This window comes from Crocuta crocuta, unplaced genomic scaffold (assembly GCF_008692635.1).
Source record: "Crocuta crocuta isolate KB4526 unplaced genomic scaffold, BGI_CrCroc_1.0 scaffold103, whole genome shotgun sequence".
NCBI lineage: Eukaryota > Metazoa > Chordata > Mammalia > Carnivora > Hyaenidae > Crocuta > Crocuta crocuta.
In genome coordinates, this window is record NW_027529192.1 from 2,115,757 (window position 1) to 2,134,487 (window position 18,731).

At 36.3% G+C, this 18,731-nt stretch overlaps 2 long non-coding RNA genes across 3 annotated transcripts in view; one reads left to right on the plus strand and one right to left on the minus strand.

Moving 5' to 3' along the window:
* Window positions 1–18,731, plus strand: part of LOC144226801 (uncharacterized) — a 497,259-nt gene that overhangs the window by 415,468 nt on the left and 63,060 nt on the right. The gene's annotated exons all lie outside the window — the stretch shown is intronic.
* The window catches only part of LOC144226800 (uncharacterized), a 221,983-nt gene that overhangs the window by 190,141 nt on the left and 13,111 nt on the right, over window positions 1–18,731 (minus strand). Inside the window, exon 3 of one of the 2 annotated variants that reach the window (XR_013333740.1) lies at window positions 9,039–9,101. The exons of the other annotated variant lie outside the window; for it this stretch is intronic. This is a non-coding gene — a long non-coding RNA (uncharacterized LOC144226800). The remainder of the gene's footprint in view (window positions 1–9,038; window positions 9,102–18,731) is intronic. 2 annotated transcript variants of the gene reach the window in all.

The window sequence follows — 18,731 nt, forward strand, 5'->3', positions numbered from 1 at the left end:
TCTGTGAAATCAAGCCCCCTTCTGGCTTGGGATTCAGCATAGAGCTTGCTTGGGATTCTCTCTCTCCCTCTCTTTTAAGGCAGTTATATTATAAAGGACACAGTAAAGGGACACAAAGAAAAGTAACTTTTACATTTCACTCAAAGTGATAGAATGGTGACACTAATAGACAGTGATAAATTATGTATAAATTAATACCTGAAGCAACCACTATAAAAGCTATACAAAGGGATATGCCCCAAAGTACTATAAATAAATCAAAATGGAACTCTTAAAAATGTTCAAATAACCCACAAGAAGTCAGGAAAAAGAAAACAGCAAAACAAAAAACAAAAACAAACATTAAACAAAAAAATAAAATTACAGACTTAAGCCTTACCATATCAACAATTAGATTAAATGTAAATAGTGTGAACAGGCCAACTGAAAGAGAGATTGTCAGAGTAGACTGAAAAACTTATCCCAACTGTATGCTGTCTATAAGAAAATCACCTCAAGTATTAGGATATAGGCAGGTTAAAAGTAAAATGATGAAAAAGATATATTCTCCAAATATAAATGGAATAAAAGTAGAAGGAAAATAAAAGTGGTTGCATTAAGTAGACTTCAAAGCAAAGACAACTAGCAGAGATGGAGAGAAACATTTACAAATGATAAAGGGTCAAATGCCAAGAAGATATAGCATTCCTCAATGTGTATGCACCAAAAACTGATAGAGCTAAAATGAGAAATAGATAAAGCACAATAATCATTGAGACTTCAACATCAATTTCTCAAATCTTGACAGAAGAAATAAAAAATCAACAAGGATCAGGAATAACTCAACACCACCATCAAGCAATGATATCTAACCAATATTTATAGATGACTTGCATTCAAAGTCATCTCTTCAAGTGCACGGGGATCATGTATCAAACAGACTTTAAAACAAATCTCAACAAATCCAAAAGAACTGAAATCATATAGCGTGTGCTCTCTGATCACATTAAATCAGACTGGAAGGCAGTAACAGGAAATCCTCAAAGCCTTGAAAACTAAACAATACTTCTAGACAATTCATAGGTGAAAGAGGGAGTCTCAAGGGAAATTTAAAAATGCATTAACCCACATGAAATGGAAACATAGCACATGAAAAATTGAGGAGCATAGACAAAGCAGTGCAGAAAAGAAAATTTATAGCATTAAATGATTATATTAGAAAGGAGGAAAAGTTTTAAATCATTAATCTAAGGTCCTACTTCAGGAAACTAGGGAAAGAAGAGAAAAATTAAACTAAATCAAGCAGAAGGAAGGAAATAATAAAAATAACAGCAGAATTCAAGAAAACTGAAAACAGAAAAAGCAATTGAACACACCAACAAAATAAGAGATGGTTCTTTTAAAATATCACTAAAATTGGCAAACTGCAGCAAAGTTGATAAAGAAAAGAGAGAAAAGATATAAATTGTCTGTATCAGGATATCTCCACAGACTTTAAGGAGAATAAAAGGATAATAAGGAAATGCTACAAACAACGCTATACTCATAAACTTGACAATTAAATGATATGGACCTATCCCTTGGAAATACAAATTACCACAACTCAGTAGGAAAGAGTTTGAATAGCCCTATACCTGTTAAAGAAATTGAACGTGTAACTTAAAAGAAATATCCAGATCCAGATGGTTTCACTGGAGAATTATAAAGCTACATGAATCAAGACACTGTTATGTGTATAAAGACAGACATAGGGATAAATGCAGCAGGATAAGAATTCCAAAAATAGACCCACATAAGTAGAGCCAATTGATTTTCAACAAAAGTGTCAAAACAATTCAGTGTGGAAAGGATAGTTCTTTCTTTTTATTTTTTAATGTTTACTTTTGAGAGAGAGAGAGAGAGAGAGATAGAAGAGACAGAGCATGAGAAGGAGAGGGGCAGTGAGAGAAGGAAACGTAGAATCCGAAGCAGGCTCCAGGCTCTAAGCTGTCTGCACAGAGCCTGATGTGGGGCTCGAACCCATGAACTGTGAGATCATGACCTGAACTGATGTTGGACGCTTAACAGACTGAGCCACCCAGGTGCCCCAGGATAGTTCTTTTCATTAAATGGCGTTGAAATATTTGTACATCCACAAGTAGCGGAATCTCAATCTATAAAAGTTCTAGAAAAAAACCCAGGAAAAAATGTTACTGACTTAGGGGTAGGCAAAAGAATACAAAGTGCACAAACACAAATAAGTAATTTAGACATTATCAGATCAAAAAGTTTGGCTCTTCAAATGACAATCTTAAGAAAAATGAAAAGGCAAACCTAGGAGAAATTATTTGCAAAGCCTATATTCACTGAAGAATTTATTTCCAGAATATGTATAGAACTCTCACAACTCAGCAATAGGCCAAACAACACAATTAAGCCTTGAGTAGAAGAGTTAAGCAGACATTTTAAAGGAGAAGACTCGGGTGGCTAATGATCACCTAAAAAGAAGTTCAATGTCATTAGTCACTGGGGAAATGCAAATAAAACCACAATGAGCTATCACTCCATGCATATTATCATGGCCGCCAAAAAAATAACCAACTACCAAGTGAAGGAAATAAAGGATTAGTATAAATTCTTGTACACTGAGCAACTGGGACTTTCACAGATTGCTGATATCAATATAAACCATATACTGAAAGTTTGGCAATCTCTTATAAAGTTATACAGTCACTATATCACCCAGCAACGCACTCTAGGCATTTATTTACTCACAGAAGATGAAAATGTGTGTTCACATAGAAACCTGCACGCTGATGCTTATAGCAACTTTAATAAACACCCAAATGGGAAACAACACAAATAACCAAATAGATCTTTATGTATCTGTACAACAGAATACCACGTAACAAATAAAAAGGGACAAATTATGGAATCATGAAACACCACGGATTCATGTTAAAAGCATTATGCTAGGTGCAAGAAGCCAAATAAAAAGTAGTACATCCCGTACCCTTCCAGTTTTATGAAATGCTAGAAGCAAAAATTATAGTAACAGAAAGCAAATCAGCAAGTGCCAGGGACAAGGGGATGGAAAGAAGGATTAATTGCTAAGGGCATAAAGAAACTTTTTGGGGTGTCAGAAATGTCCCGTGTTATGATGAAGAATATACTAGTCGATGTAATCAAGTCTGCACTTAAAAGTTGTAAATTTTATGTACATTATACCTCCACAGAGTTAACTCTCTCCAACACAAAATAAGTGACCCAAATTCTTCATCAATCTAAAAAACACAACCACACAGGAGAAATATAATCATTTCAAATAATTTTGTAATGTTACTCTGACCAAATCCATTGATGCATAAGAGTAAATCTTAAACATCATACTGAGTAAAAGGAGCAAATAGAAAAATAAGCAATTCATTTACAAAAAAAAACTTGTTTTGTTAAAGGATATAAACATAGGTAGGGAGAAAAAGCAGTAAAAGTAAGGAAATAAAGAATTAGTGTAAATTCTTATACATTGATTATTGCTAAAAAGGAGGGAAGGAGAATAACCCAGGAGGGCCCTATAAAAAGATTCTGGGGTGTAATGATATTCATCTTTTTTGGTCTTGGTAAAGAGGCGGGCATTTCCTAATTGTTCTTTAAACAGAATGAATATGGTCTCATAAACTTCACTGTAATAATGTTTTATGTCTCTGTATTTGAAAAACTTAATGACAGCCATTAAAGAATAGAGATACAATCTATAGCTTCCAAATTAATAAAGGGGGAAAAGTATCATAGAAATTCTATTGATTCAAGGCAGGGGAGGATAAAATATAAAAAAAGACACAGCTGAGGCTGAAAACAAGCTAAACATCTGTTTGAAACAGAAACTGAAAAAAACGCAAGTGGTCAGCAGGGCTGAGCCTACGGGCCTGCTGAGCTCTGGGTGTGGAAGCAGCTATGTAAGGTAATACACCAGAAAAAGATCCATCCAAGACAAGGAATTAGAGAGCTAGAATCACAACTCAGTGCCAGCAACTGGGGTGGAGTTGCCTCTGGTTGTGGAAGGGCACCGGGGAGGAAAAAATCAACAAACTGTGGCTGACCAACAGGACATGTGGCTACAGCTTTTCAGGAGCTCTGGGCATAAGGAAATGGGAAGACGTGCAAACAGCCTCGTAAACAAGAATGGAAACCAACCATCTGCTGGCTCGGATCTTGGTCTGCATTCTGTCTGTGGCCCAGGAGAACTTGAGCATGAAGCTCTCATTATATTACCAAAGACCTGATTCTGGACTGGGAAGCCATAGGGTTCAAGTGGAGGCACCCTCATACATGAGACTAAAAGGCTGAGAGACTGAGACAGAAAACTTTCCACTCCAAATGAAGCTGCAAACTACTTCCCAAAACATATGAACTAACTAAACACAGTCAACAAAATCACTAATAGAATGTTTTGACAAAAGCTTTAAAATCAGTGGGTTTTGAATGTACCTGAAAATAAAAAGGAATGAAGTTGTGATACATGCTACAAAACAGACATCCAAGACATTATGGCAGGTCAAACAAACCAGACACAAAAGGACAGACACTGTATGATTCTACGCAGGTACCTAGAATAGACAAATTAATGGAGACAATAGCAGATTAGTGATTATCAGAGCCAGGGGGAGGAGGAACAGGGAGTTGTTGCTTAATGGCTAGGGAGCTGCTGTTTGGATTAATAGAAAAATTTTGGAAATAGAAGCAATGGTTACATAGCACTGTGAATGTACTTAATGCCACTGAATTGTACTCTCAGATACTGTGAAAATTGTAAATTTTATGTTACACATCTTATCACAATAAAATAAAATATATAAGGCAAAACAGAGCTACAGGGAAGGTGTACACATCTACAATTATAGTGAGGGATGCTTATATACACATAGCATAAAATGATAAAACTGGTGAACAAAAATTAGAAAGACTATAGTACACTTAAATAACAGAAATAAACTGCTTGATTTGGTATATTTACATACATGTGTTTATAAAGTGCTCTCAAGAAATATGTAAAATATATTATTTTAATATGTACATAGAATATTTAGAAAAGTTGCAATGCATTGGGTATTCTTTCCTGGTATCTGGTCAAAAAATCAATAGAGTGTAAATTATAATCTCTGGCTATAATGCAATAAAATTAGAAATAAAGAAATCTCAGATTGTTTAAAAGGAAAATTTCTAGCAGAATATTCTCTAGCTCCATCCATATCATGGCAAATGGCAATATTTCATTCCTTTCTATGGCTGAAGGTAGATTTATACTTTTATTATGGTAACAACTAGTTGTTACAATGAGATCTATAAACATATACAAAATTATTATATTAAAATGCATATAGAACAATATTTACATTTTTAAGTTACAGTTTGAAATCAGAAGATGAAATACAGCTTAAGTTTACAACAAAGAGAAAAGCACAAAACAAAAATAGACAAAGTTAACAGTAAAAATAGAACTGTTTTTGGTATGTGGAAATGTTTGGAAAGCTACATCTTCGTAATCTGACTGTCCAAATCAGGACAGGAAATAATGCAAAAACCTTAGCATAAAACAGACCAGGAGTCAAATCTGGACTCTGCCATGTCCCATTGGTGTGACCTTTAGCAAATATCATTTCTGATTCAGAGTTTCCTCCTCTGCAGAATAAGGATCACACTGCTCACCTCACACAGAGCTGAGAGAATTAAATGAGAAATTGGGTGTGCAGAGGTCAGTCAGCATTACTGCCCAAATCTTGGTAGGGGTTCAACAAATATTAGTTCCCTTCTATTGCCTCTCAAGCAACTTTTATCAGCAAGCATCATAAAACAGTTTGATAACTGCTAAAATGTATTTCCTCATGTCTGGATTCACATTATATACATACCACAATTTCTTCATCCACTCATCAGTCTATGACATTTGGACTCTTTCCATAATTTGGTTATTGTGGATAGTGCTGCTACAAACATCAGAGTGTATATATCTATCCCTTTGAATCAGTATTCTTGTATCCTTTGAGTAAATACCTAGTAGTGCAATTGCTGGGTCATAGGGTAGTTCTATTTTTAATTTTTTTGAGAAACCTCCATACTATTTTCCCAAACTGTACCAGTTTGCATTCCCATCAGCAGTGCAAAAGGGTTCCTCTTTCTCCACATCCTCATCAACATCTGTTGTTTCCTGTGTTGTTAATTTTAGACATCTTGATGGGTGTGAGGAGATATCTCATTGTAGTTTTGATTTTTATTTCTCTGATAATGAGGGATGTTAAGCATCTTTTCATGTCATATTGCCTTTTAACATTAGTATGCTACTTAAAACAATAAGAAAATTAACACGGGATACTAGAATTGAGAAATATGTGCCCAAACTGTTTGTATTTCAGATTTGACGATTTTCTACACAGAAAATTCAGGAATATCTATAGAGAAACTCTTAGAATCAGTAAGAGTGGTTAGTGATGCTACTAGATACAAAGAAAAGAATCTAGAGTGTCCTCATATATCTCCAGTTATAAATTACACTGTTTTCTACTACTATTAGGGTAGTAGAAAAAAATATTCCATTTATAACACTGGCCAAAATTTATGGGTGTCCAGAAAGGAATCTAATGATTTTTTACAAAGTAAACTATAAAGCATTACTGAAGGATGGAAAAGAAAACCTAAATTAAGAGGAAAAAAACACCAACTCCCAAAATTGGAAGACTCTTCATCAAAGATGGAAATTTTCTTCAAATAAACCTACAAATGAAATATAAGCACAAAATCCCACCAGACTTTTCCATGGAAGTTGACAAAGAACCAAAAATCTCAAAGACAAATTTGAAGAACAGGAAGGGAGACATGTTATAAAGCAATAATACTTAAGACTGTCTAATATTAGCCCAGGGACAGATAAATCAAGCAAATAAAATAGAAGTGAGACGTAGACTTAAAATAGCCCTAGTCACATATGGAAACCATATAAAATAAGTATGTTCAAATGGATAGACTATTCAATAAAAACTCTGGTCCAAATGATTATGAACTCAGAATAAAATTAGGTTTCTGCCTAACATAATATACTGGAAAAATCCCCAAAAAGGCAAACTAATGTTTCAGAAAAAAAAAAAAAGAAAGATAACATCTTTATGACATTATTGATATTGATAGTTTTTATTTACATTACAAATAAAGACTTGGAATAAACCAAGAATTTAAGGTAAAATGACACTCTATTGATATTCCACAGCTTATAGATTTACTTTTGAACATGTGGGCTTTAAAGCTGCCAAGAAAGGGGAGTGGAGAGATAATAAAAGTATGCCAGCTTTTAACTTGCTTGGAAGGAACATGTAACTTCCACTTAATACTCAACTAGCCATGATCAGTCCCAACTTAATTGCAAGGGAGCCTGGGAAACATGGAGTGCACTTGGAACCTGGGTTATAGGGGTGACTAATACTTGGTTTTTCCACAGGTTCTTGATTTATGACTTCTAGATTTCATTTAATCAAACACTTACCAATTTTCTATTGCTGCTGTTACAAATTACCAAAAACTTAATGCCTCAAAACACCCTCAATTGATCACATTGCACATTTGGAGTTCAGAAGTCCCAAATGGATTTCACTGGTCTGAAACCATTATATTACCAGGGCCATGTTCCATACAGAGGCTCTATGGGAAAATTCATTTTTCTCATCTTTTTCATCTTCTAGAAGCTGCCAAAATTCCTTGAACCATGGCCCTGAAGAACAATCAGATCATTTCAATCTCTGCTTCTATCATCAACTCTCCTTCTCACACTCTCCTGCATTTCTCTTTCATTTACAAGGACCCTCATGATTACACTGGACACAACCAGATAATACAGGATAATCTCCCCATCTTTGGATCCTTATCTTAAATCACATCTGCAAAGTCCCTTTTGCCAGATAAGGTCACATATCCATAACCTGTGAGCACTAGGATGTGGCCATATTTGTAGAGCCATTATTCTGCCTACAACACATGAAATGATCCAATTTTTGTAAAACATTCAAACACACACACATGTACACACACATAATTGGAAATTCATATGTGCCTATAAATGCAATTCTATGTGTGTCGACAGGGTGTTAAATTTAAAGATATAATAAGTTATAATCTAAAAGATTTACTAAACTATATTCAGAATTTGAAATAGGGTAAGGAAAACTGGTTGAAGCTAAGAAAAGATTCAGAACAAACTATGAGTGTTTGTAACATACACACCCAGTGGAAGGGTATGGGACATGTTAGAGGATACTAACTTTTCTCAAGAAGGAGTCCTATAAGAGCATGTAGAGGGCATGACATAAGTTCACTGGAAGTTGTGGGGTTGAATGTCACAGAAAACCAGTATGTAACAAAGGCCTCAGGATTCTAATGGAGAGGGGCTGTAGCTGTTATCTTGGGGTGGCAGAAGACAGAAAGTGAAACTGGGCTCTGTTGGGAATGTGCTAAACTTACACTGATGTGTGGCAAAAGATACAAGAGTATTTCCTGTGGGTTGGAACAGAAAAGAGAGCTAGCCTAGAACCTTTAAAACTCCTACTCATGAGGTTGACATTGAGATGGGGCCCCAGAAGAACATCGAAATGGAATGCATACTAAAATAACAGACTGAGTAGTATAGCAACCAAAAGATGAGAATGCATTACCCATCTTATGGTAATTGCAATTCCATACATGTAAACAGGTTGTTAAATTTGGAGATATAATAGATGTATATTCCAAATTACTTACTAAGCTATGTACAGAATTTGAAATAGAGAAAGTAAAACTGTCAGTTAATGAAGAACATGTTAAAAAAACGCCCATGCCGAGGAATGACACCGGCATGATGGCGAAACAGGAAGCCCCAGTGTCTTATTTCCCCACAGAGACACCAACTCAATGACACACAGACTAAATTGCCTAATTGTGAGTGCCTAATTCTCACTAAATTGTGAGAACTCAAAAGCCAGTTAAGAGTTTGCAGCACCCCTGGTGAGGGCAAAGGCAAGAAGAGCCAGATGGAAGGTGGAAAGAAAGTTTGCTGCACTGACCTGGCACGTCCCCTCCCCAAGGCACAGAACATTGGTAGAAAATGCCCAACCGGTGGCTTCTCCCTAGGGAGAGAGAGAGACAAAGAAAAATGGAACATCCATCAAACACTCTGGCGTCTCAAAAGGTTCTCCCAAGGACTAGTTCTTGTCTCATTTAACTCCATTCTGACAGGAACCAATATAGGTTGGATGCCTAGGGGCTACCAAGAACAAAGGCTAGCATGGTGGCTTGCTGTAACCCCAGAGAGATTGAATTACCATGGGCAGTCACCAGGGAAAGTAAAATATTATAAGCTCCTGAAAAAGAAACAAGGCAAGGTTCTTTAACACAGAAAGCACAAGCACAAGCCCAGAGAAGTCACATATGCATAAGAGAGTTGAGATGCTCCAGAATCTCTAGCCAGCTTGATTACTGAAGATCTTCCCAGTACAAAGCCAGTCCCTAAAAACTGGGAGAGATGGCTGATTTTTCAAATGCCCAAATTTCAATAAAATCACAAGGCATACAAAGAAACAGGAAAGTATGGCAAAAATCAAAGGAACAAAATGAATCTCCAGAAACCAACCCTAAAGAAATGGAGATCTATGAATTAACTAACAAAGAACCATTAACAAAGAACCATCAAGCCTAGAAGATGCTTGATGAGCTAAAAGAGAATACCAATGGACAACTAAATGAAATTAGGAGAATGATGCATGAACGAAATGATAGTATAAACAAAAAGATAGAACCTATTAAAAAGGAGATCAAGAAAAATTCTGAAGCCAAAGTATACAAAAACAGAACTGAAAAATTCACTAGCAGGATTCAACAACAGACTTGATCAAGCAAAAGAAAGAAACAGTTAACATGAAGACAAGTCATTTGAAATTATGAGTCAGAATTATAAGAGAAAAAAAGAATGAAGAGAAGTGATAAGAGCCAAGGGACTTATGGGACACTCTCAAAAGTAGTACTATATGCATTATGGGAGTCACAGAAGAGACAGGGAAAAGGACTGAGGACCTATTTGAAGAAATAGAAGGTCAAAAATGCCCCAAATTTAATAAAGGGAATAGATATACAAGCTCAAGACATAAAAAGAACTCCAATTGGGATAAATACAAAAAGTCTCATGCCACAATACATTATAATCAAATGGTCACAAGTCCCAAAAAGAGTATCTTGAAAGCAGCAAGAGAAAAGTGACTCATCACATATAAGGAATCTCCAATGCAATTAGCAGATTTCTCAATAATCTTGTAAGCCAGAGAGCGTAGGATGATCTATTCAATGTGATGAGAGAAGAAAACTGCAAAACAAGAAGACTGTATTTGGCAAAGCTGTCTTTCAAAAATGAAAGGAAAATTAAGACTTAATTAAGACAATGGGCAGTAACATGAAAATAAAATTATAAAGCTCTCTCTCTGGGAAAGATAAAGACAACAGAATCCTCTCAAGTAGTATAATGTTGGAACATAAATCACTTTTAATTCTGGCACAGAATTTAAATGACAAAGGCATTAAAAATAACTATAAATCCATGTTAATTAATACACAGTATAAAAACTGTAATTTGTGACACTGATAACATAAAGTTGAGTTAAAAGAGATGTAAAGTAATAGGGTTTTTTCACGCAATTTAAGTTAAATTATTATCAGTTTACAACAGACTGGTGGGGGGGGATGGATGAGTGAAATAGGTAAAGGGAATTAAGAGCACTTTATTTTGATGAGCCCTGAGTAATGTACAGAATTGTTGAATCACTATATTGCACGATTGAAACCAACATAACACTGTGTTAACTACTGGAATTTGAATTAAAGATAAATAAAATAATAAAATAAAATAGGTTGCTATAACTTTAAGATGCTTTTTGTAATCTTCATTGTAAACACAAATAAAATACCATAGAAGATACATAAAAAAGAAACAAGAAAAGAACCAAAGCATGTAACTACAAAATAAAATCAATAAAACAAAAAGGAAAGCAGCAAGACAGAAAGAGGGACAAGCAACTACAAGACATATGGAAAACCTTTAAGAAATGGCCATAGTAAGTCTTACCCTATACTAATTACTTTAAATGTAAATAGATTAAACCTACCAATTAAAAGACATCGAGTTATTGAATGGGTTAAAACATACAAGATCCATCTATATGTTGTCTACAAGAGACTTATGTAATCTAAGAGTACACATAGGCTGAAAGCAAAAAGATGGAAAAGACATAATGTGCAAATAGTAAATAGAGCAGGGGTTACCATAATCATAACATAAAATAGGTAAGTTAAAAACTGTCACAAGACACAAAGAAGGACATCTTATAATGATAAAAGGGTCATTTTATTAGAAAAATGTAAGAATTATAGATATATGCACCTAACATCAGAGCTCCTCACATACAGAAAAATAGTTGACAAAATTGAAAAGAGAAATAGATAGCAATACAATTATAGTAGGAAATTTCAGCACCCATCTTTTAATAATGGCTAGAATACTAGACAGAAAATCAATAAGGAAACAGAGGTCTTGAACAACACTACAGGCCACTTAGACCTAACAGGCATTGTAAGGACACAAGTCTAAACCATACAAACTCCATGACAGGCCTTAAGTTTCTCCTCTAAACAAGAAGGCCTAAGTTTCAGTCCCCCTGGAACTATCAGGCAGCTACACACTGCCCAAGGCCAAAGAAACTGCTCACCACATCACTCCACCACACTACCTTGGCAACGCCCAATCAAGAAAGGCCAGCAACTATAGATAAATCTTAGCTGCCTAAGGTAAAAGTTAACCCATCAGTCTATGGTTGGTTGAATTTAAGAGTACCCTGAATGTTGTAACTGGATCCCGCCAAAAGTAACAGATACTCGGGATAACATGTATGGTTAAACCCGCTGTCAACAATGCTGTATAATTACGATTGGATCACTGTTCTCACGTCACAACTTCTGTAACTCCCCTGTCACAAACCTTATAAAAACCCCACTCTGTCTTTGTTCTGGGCTCTCAGCACGGATCCACGGTGCTGGTGAAGTCTGTGAGCCCGAGCTCGAGCCCGTAATAAAGCCCTTTGCCTTTGTATGCGTGACTCGGTCTCCCTGGTGGTCTCTGGTCGGTGAGGCTACTGCGATCTGGGTATAACAGCATATACAAAACATTCCATCCACGAACAGCAGAATACACATTCTTCTCAAATGCACGTGACACATTCTCCACAACAGACCACACGTTGGGTCACAAAACAAGTTTTAACAAATTTAAGAAGACTTAAGTCATGCCAAAGATCTTTTCCAAACACAATGAGATGAAACTAAAAATCAATAGCAAAAGGAAAACTGGAAAATTAACAAACATGTAGAACTCTACACTCTTAAATGACTAATGGGTCAAAAATGAACACAATCCCTTCAGACAAGTAGAAATAATAGAAAAACAGCATAACAAAACTCATGGGATGAAGTGAAATAGTGTTAAGAGGGAAGTTTATGATAGTAAATAATTACATTATAAAGGAAGAAATATATGACCTAATTTTCTTTTTTTTTTTTTTAAATATTTTTATTTATTTCTAGGAGAGAGAGAGAGACAGCGTGAGCAGGGGAGGGTCAGAGAGAGAGGGAGTGACAGACTCTGAAACAGGCTCCAGGCTCTGAGCTGGCAGTCAGCACAGAGCCCGACGCGGGGCTCGAACCCACGAACCGTGAGATCATGACCTGAGCGAAAGTCGGATGCTTAACCGACTAAGCCACCCAGGCGCCCCTCTAATTTTCTACTTTAAGGAACCAGAAAGGAACAAACTAAATCCAAGTTAGTAGAAGGAAAACAATAATAACTTTTAGAGCAGAAATAAATGAAATAGAAAACAGAAATATTGAAAAAAATCAATAAAACATAGAATTGGATTTTTAAGAAATTAACAAAATTTGTAAACTCTTAGCTAGACTGAGAAAAAAGAGGACCCACATAAGTAAAATCAAAAATAAAAAAGGAGGTATTACACCTGATGCCAGGATTATAAAAGGATTATAAGAGACCACTATGAACAATTATACACCAATAAGTTGGATAATCTAAAAGAAATGGATAAATTACTAGTGATATAGAAGTTAACAAGATTGAATAATAAAGAAAAAAAGTCCAAACAGACCTATAATCACTAAAGAGACTAAATCAGTAATCAAAAATCTCTCCCAAAATAAAACCTCAGGACCAGATGGCTTTTCTGGAGAATTCTACCAATAATTAAAGAAGAAAACACCAATAGCCTTCAAAGTCTTTCAAAAAATTTCAAACTCAGGATTCCAGCATTACCCTGAAACCAAAACCAAAGAAAGACACTACAAGAAAACTAGAAACAAATAACCTTGATTAATATTGATACAAAAAATATTCAACAAAATATGAGAAAACTGAATTCAACAGCACATTAAAACCATTCCACAGTGACCAGCTGGGATTTATTCATAGAATGTCAAGATGGTTCAATACATGAAAACCAATCAATTTAATATACCACATTAACAGAATGAAGGGGAAAAAAAACATGATCGATTGATGAAGAAAAAGCATTTAACAAAATTCAACACATTTTCATAATAAAAACATTCATAAAACCAGGTATCAAAGGTAATTACCTCACATAATTAAGGACATATGTGAAAATCTCACAACTAATATACTCAATGAAGGAAAACTCAAAGCTTTTCCTCTCAGATAAAGAACAAGAGAAAGATGCCCATTTTAATCAGTTCTATTCAACATAGTACTAGAAATCCCAGCCCGAGAAATAGGTCAGGACAAAAAAAAAAGACATCCACATTTGAAAGGAAGAAGATTACCTCTGTTTGCAAATGACACTATCTTATTTATAGAAAAGTAAATAATACACACACACACACACACACAAATGTTATTAAAATAAACAAATTCAGCAAAGCAGCAAGATTCAAAAATAACAAACCCAAATCAATTCCATTTCTATACACTAACAATAAACAATCCAGAAAGGAAATTAAGAAAACAATCCCATCTACAATAACTTTAAAAAGAACAGAATACTTAGAAATAAACTTAACCAAGATGGACAGAGACTTACACACTGGAAACTACAAAGTATGGCTAAAAGAAATTAGAGAAGACACAGATAAATAGAAAGACATCACAGGTTCATGAATTGGAAGACTTGATATTGTTAAAATGTCCATATTACCCAAAACAATCTACAGATTTAACACAATCCCTATGAAAATTCCAATGACAATTTTGTAAAACTAGAAACAAAATTCTAACATTCATATGGAATCTCAAGGAATCCCAAATAAATCTTGAACAAACATGAAGTCAGAGGCCTCATAACTTCTTGATTTCAAAACATATTAAAAGCTACAGTAATCAAAAAACAGAGTGGTACCATGGAAAGACAGACATATAGACCAATGGAACAGAATAGACAGGCTAGAAGTAAACCCTCACGTATTTGGTCATATGACCTGGGACAACATGGTCAAGACCACACAATGGGGATAGAACAGTATCCAACAAATGATGCTGGGAAAACTGGACATTCACAAGGAAAAGAATAAAGTTGGATCTTTACCTTACAGTATAGTTCACAAAAATGAACTAAAAATGGTTTAAAGACCTACAGGTAAGACATAAATCTGTAAAACTGTAAAAAATATATGGGAATAATTTCATGGCAATTGATTTGGCAATAATTTCTTAGATATGATACCAAATGCACAGGCAACAAAAGTAAAAATAGATAAATGGGACTACATCAAAGGAAACAGTCAGGGTGAAAAGACAACCTACAAATAGGAGAAAATACTTGAAAATCATGAATATATGATAAGGGGTTAATATTTTCAACATGCAAAGAACTCCTTTTTTAATGTTTTATTTATTTCTGAGAGAGAGAGAGAGAGACAGCGTGAGCAGGGGAGGGTCAGAGAGAGAGGGAGACACAGACTGAAACAGGCTCCAGGCTCTGAGCTGGCAGTCAGCACAGAGCCCGACGCGGGGCTCGAACCCAGAACCACAAGATCATGACCTGAGCCAAAGTCAGACGGTTAACTGACTGAGCCACCCTGGTGCCCCTAGAACTCCTATAACTCAACAACACCCAGATTTTAAAATGTGCAAAGCACCTGAATAGACATTCTTCCAAAAAAATTACACAAATGGCCAACAAGCTTATGAAAAGATGTTGACCATCACTAATCATCAGAGAAATGCAATGAGGTATCAAAAAAATAAACCAGAAAGCAACAAGTATGGGTGAGAATATAGAGAAATTGGAACCCTACGCACTGTTACTAGGAATGTAAAGCTCAAAAATTAAAAACAGAATTACCACATGACCCAGCAATCACACTTCTGGGTATTTATCGAAAAGAATTGAGAGCAGGATTGAAGACATTCACAGACTCATGTTTATCGCAGCATTATTCACAAGGGCCAAAAGGTGGAAGCAACACAAGTGTCCACTGAAGAATGAATGCATTAAAAAAGGTGATATACACATACCATGAAATATTATTCAGCCTTAAACAAAAAGGAAATCCTGTCACATTCTACAGTGTGGTTGAGACTTAAGGACATTAAGTCAGTCACAAGAAGACAAATAGTGTATGATTCCACTCCATGAAATATCCAAAGTAGTCAAACTCATAAACAAGAAAGTAGAATGGTGGCTGCCAGAGGTTGGGGGAAAGGGGAAAAGGGGAGCTATTGTTCAATGGGTACAGGGTTTCAGTTTTCCAAAACGAAAGAGTTCTAGAGAGCAAGGGCACAACAATGTGAACACGATTAACACTATGGAATGGTACACTTAAAAATGGTTAAGCTGGTAAATTTTGCTATTTTTTAACCACAATTAAAATAATACAAAACACCCAGGCCCAGAGGCCCTGAAACCTTCTTATAAAATTCAATAGAGTTTAACACTTTACTACCTACCTCCCACACCCATCTCTCTGTCTTCCCTATTTCCCATCCCTTTAGACTCAACTAGCGTGGGTCAGATATCACTGCTAGTGAGAGGGAAAGCAGCAGCGGGGAAGAGGGGACGAAGGCCAGGTGGTCTCCAGCAGCAGATGGTCCATTTGTAGTGAGCCCTGGGAGGGGGGGACGGATGGCTTGCATTTGAGAGATTGAAGAGCTGATCGATATATAGCACTTAGCATTCTAATTTCTCATAGAGGACTATAATTTAGAATTTAAGGGTTAACTAGGAAGGCACGAAGAGTCGATAGATATGCCCAGTTTTAACCTATTGGCAGAGGAAGAAATTTCCTACTGAGCATGTTTACAGAGACAATGGCAAACAAAAATGAAAATGTTTTCAATTTATATCCAATGTTTTACCTGTCCAGTATTCTGGCTTCAAATGCTAATGTATATAATGTTAATATTGAGGAAAAATTTGGGAAGGCTGTACACTAAATGATTAATTGTAGCCATCTGTGGGGATGGATTAAAAAGGGGGGCATTTGGGGACACCTGGCTGGCTCAGTCAGAAGAGCAAGTGACTCTTGATCTCAGGGTCGTGAGTTCGAGTCCCATGCTGGGTGTACAGATTACTTTAACAAATAAATATGAAAAAATTTAAAAAATGGAACAAGGGAGCACTTGGAAGATTTTCATTCTTCACTCACTATACATCTATAATATTTTAATTATTTGCAAGGAGTATGTATTTATATATGATTTATGGAAGTGGTATGCAATTTTTATTTATTTTTTATTTTTTGATATGGAACTTTTAAAGTCAGAATTTGGAATTAACATATTACACAGGTTTATTTCATATAGAGAATGGGTCTGTCTAAATACTGACTACTTTGTTATAACCAGACACTAGTGAACATTTTGGGAAAGACAAACTTTCTTTGAAATTGTTGGTATCCAGCATTAAAAATGAGGCCACGTGTGGGGCACCTGGGTGGTTCAGTTGGTTAAGCATCTGACTCCTGATTTCGGCTCAGGTCATGATATCACAGTTCATGAGATCGAGCCCAAGTTAGGTTCCATGCTGACAGTAGGGACTCTCTCACCCTCCCTCTCCATCTACCCTTCCTCCGTTTGCACACGTGTGTGCGGTCTCTCTCTCTCTCTGCCCCCCTCTATGTCCATCCATGCGTTCTTGTTCTATCTCCCTCTCTCAATAAATAAACAGTTTTAAAAATAAGACTAGAAGTGAAGACTAGGTTTTCTATTTTTTTCCTTTTTCTATGGCAAAAAGAAGAAAGAAGGAAGAAGTGAAGGAAGGAAGGAAGGAAAGAAGAAGGGAGGAAGGAAGGGTGAGGTAAGTCCAACCTCCTTTTCCCTATAAATTCTCAGACAGAGAAAACTAACTCTATCAGTTCCTGCTCAAGTGAATTTCACCAAGAGTGCATATTAGCATTATAGTGCCCTCTAATTTGTATTATTTTTCTTTTTTTAAGCATTTTTATGGGTAGCACAAACTTACGTTGAACACTTGAATTGACATGGTGCTTTCCAAAGTAAAGAATTACTAATAATGTCTTTACTCTTTTTTTTAAACACAGAAAGGACATCAGCTTACACACACACACACACACACACACACACACACACGACTAGGGGAACCCCCAAATGGTCAAAAAATCAATGTGGAAAACTTTCTTGGAAAATAATTAATGATAGATGGTAAACATTGCTTTCCTGGATATTCCGCCATTATTTTGGCCCTTCCTCATATGTCACCACTAGAATCTTATAGGAGCTGCTTCCTGCCAACATAAGCATTGTGTGAAAACTTCACAAACGTCACTAGGAAGAATAAACCAGTGACCTCTGTATGACTTCTTAGCAACTTTGCAAGACAGAGGCCTAATTTGACATGTGGATTTGGTGGTCTGACCAGCCTTGGCTAAGATCAGGTCCACATGTAAGAGGGGTGTGCAGTGGCCCCACACCCCAGGGAACCAGCTCAGTCTCATGCGCCATGAGTCACAGTGGCAGAGGACAGCCTCCTTCCTGGCCGTCTTGACTCACTGTGGAGCAGAAGAAGATGCTCATTGGGGTTGTGGTCCCATTACGCGAGCGACCGCGGTGAGCTAAACAGCTTCACCGAGATGCAACCAAAGCCCTCAAATTAGGAGAGAACAGGATGAGAATGACCAAATTTCACTGCTGGTTTGAGTTGGCAAGATTCTATGAAGTTCTAACATTAGCTCTGGGCTCATAAATCATGTTTTCCTTGGTCTTCTCAACTTCTAGTAATTAAATGGTTGCACCTAAAGCTGCCTTTTAGATAAATTCTATAGGAATTTACATTCTGTTTAAGAGTGAATTAACATTTATTTTATTTTATAAATATTTTTATTTATTTTTGAGAGAGAGAGAGACAGAGCACAAACTGGGGAGGGGAAGAGAGAGGAGACACAGTATCTGAAGCAGGCTCCAGGGTCTGAGCTGTCAGCAGAGAACGGGTTGTGGGGCTCGAACTTGTGAACTGCGAGATCATGACCTGGACTAAAGTCAGATGCTCAACCAACTGACCCACCCAGGCACCCGTGGATTAACATTTAAAAGTCTATCTTGGATCAGACCCAATGTCCCAATTTGTCTCAGAACCCATGTCTCTTTGGACAGTGTGTATCCTGCCCTTCCCAACAGCCATCCTCTACTGGGTTCTTCTCTAGGGTTGGTCGTGTTTGTTTGTTCCTGGCTTGTTTTT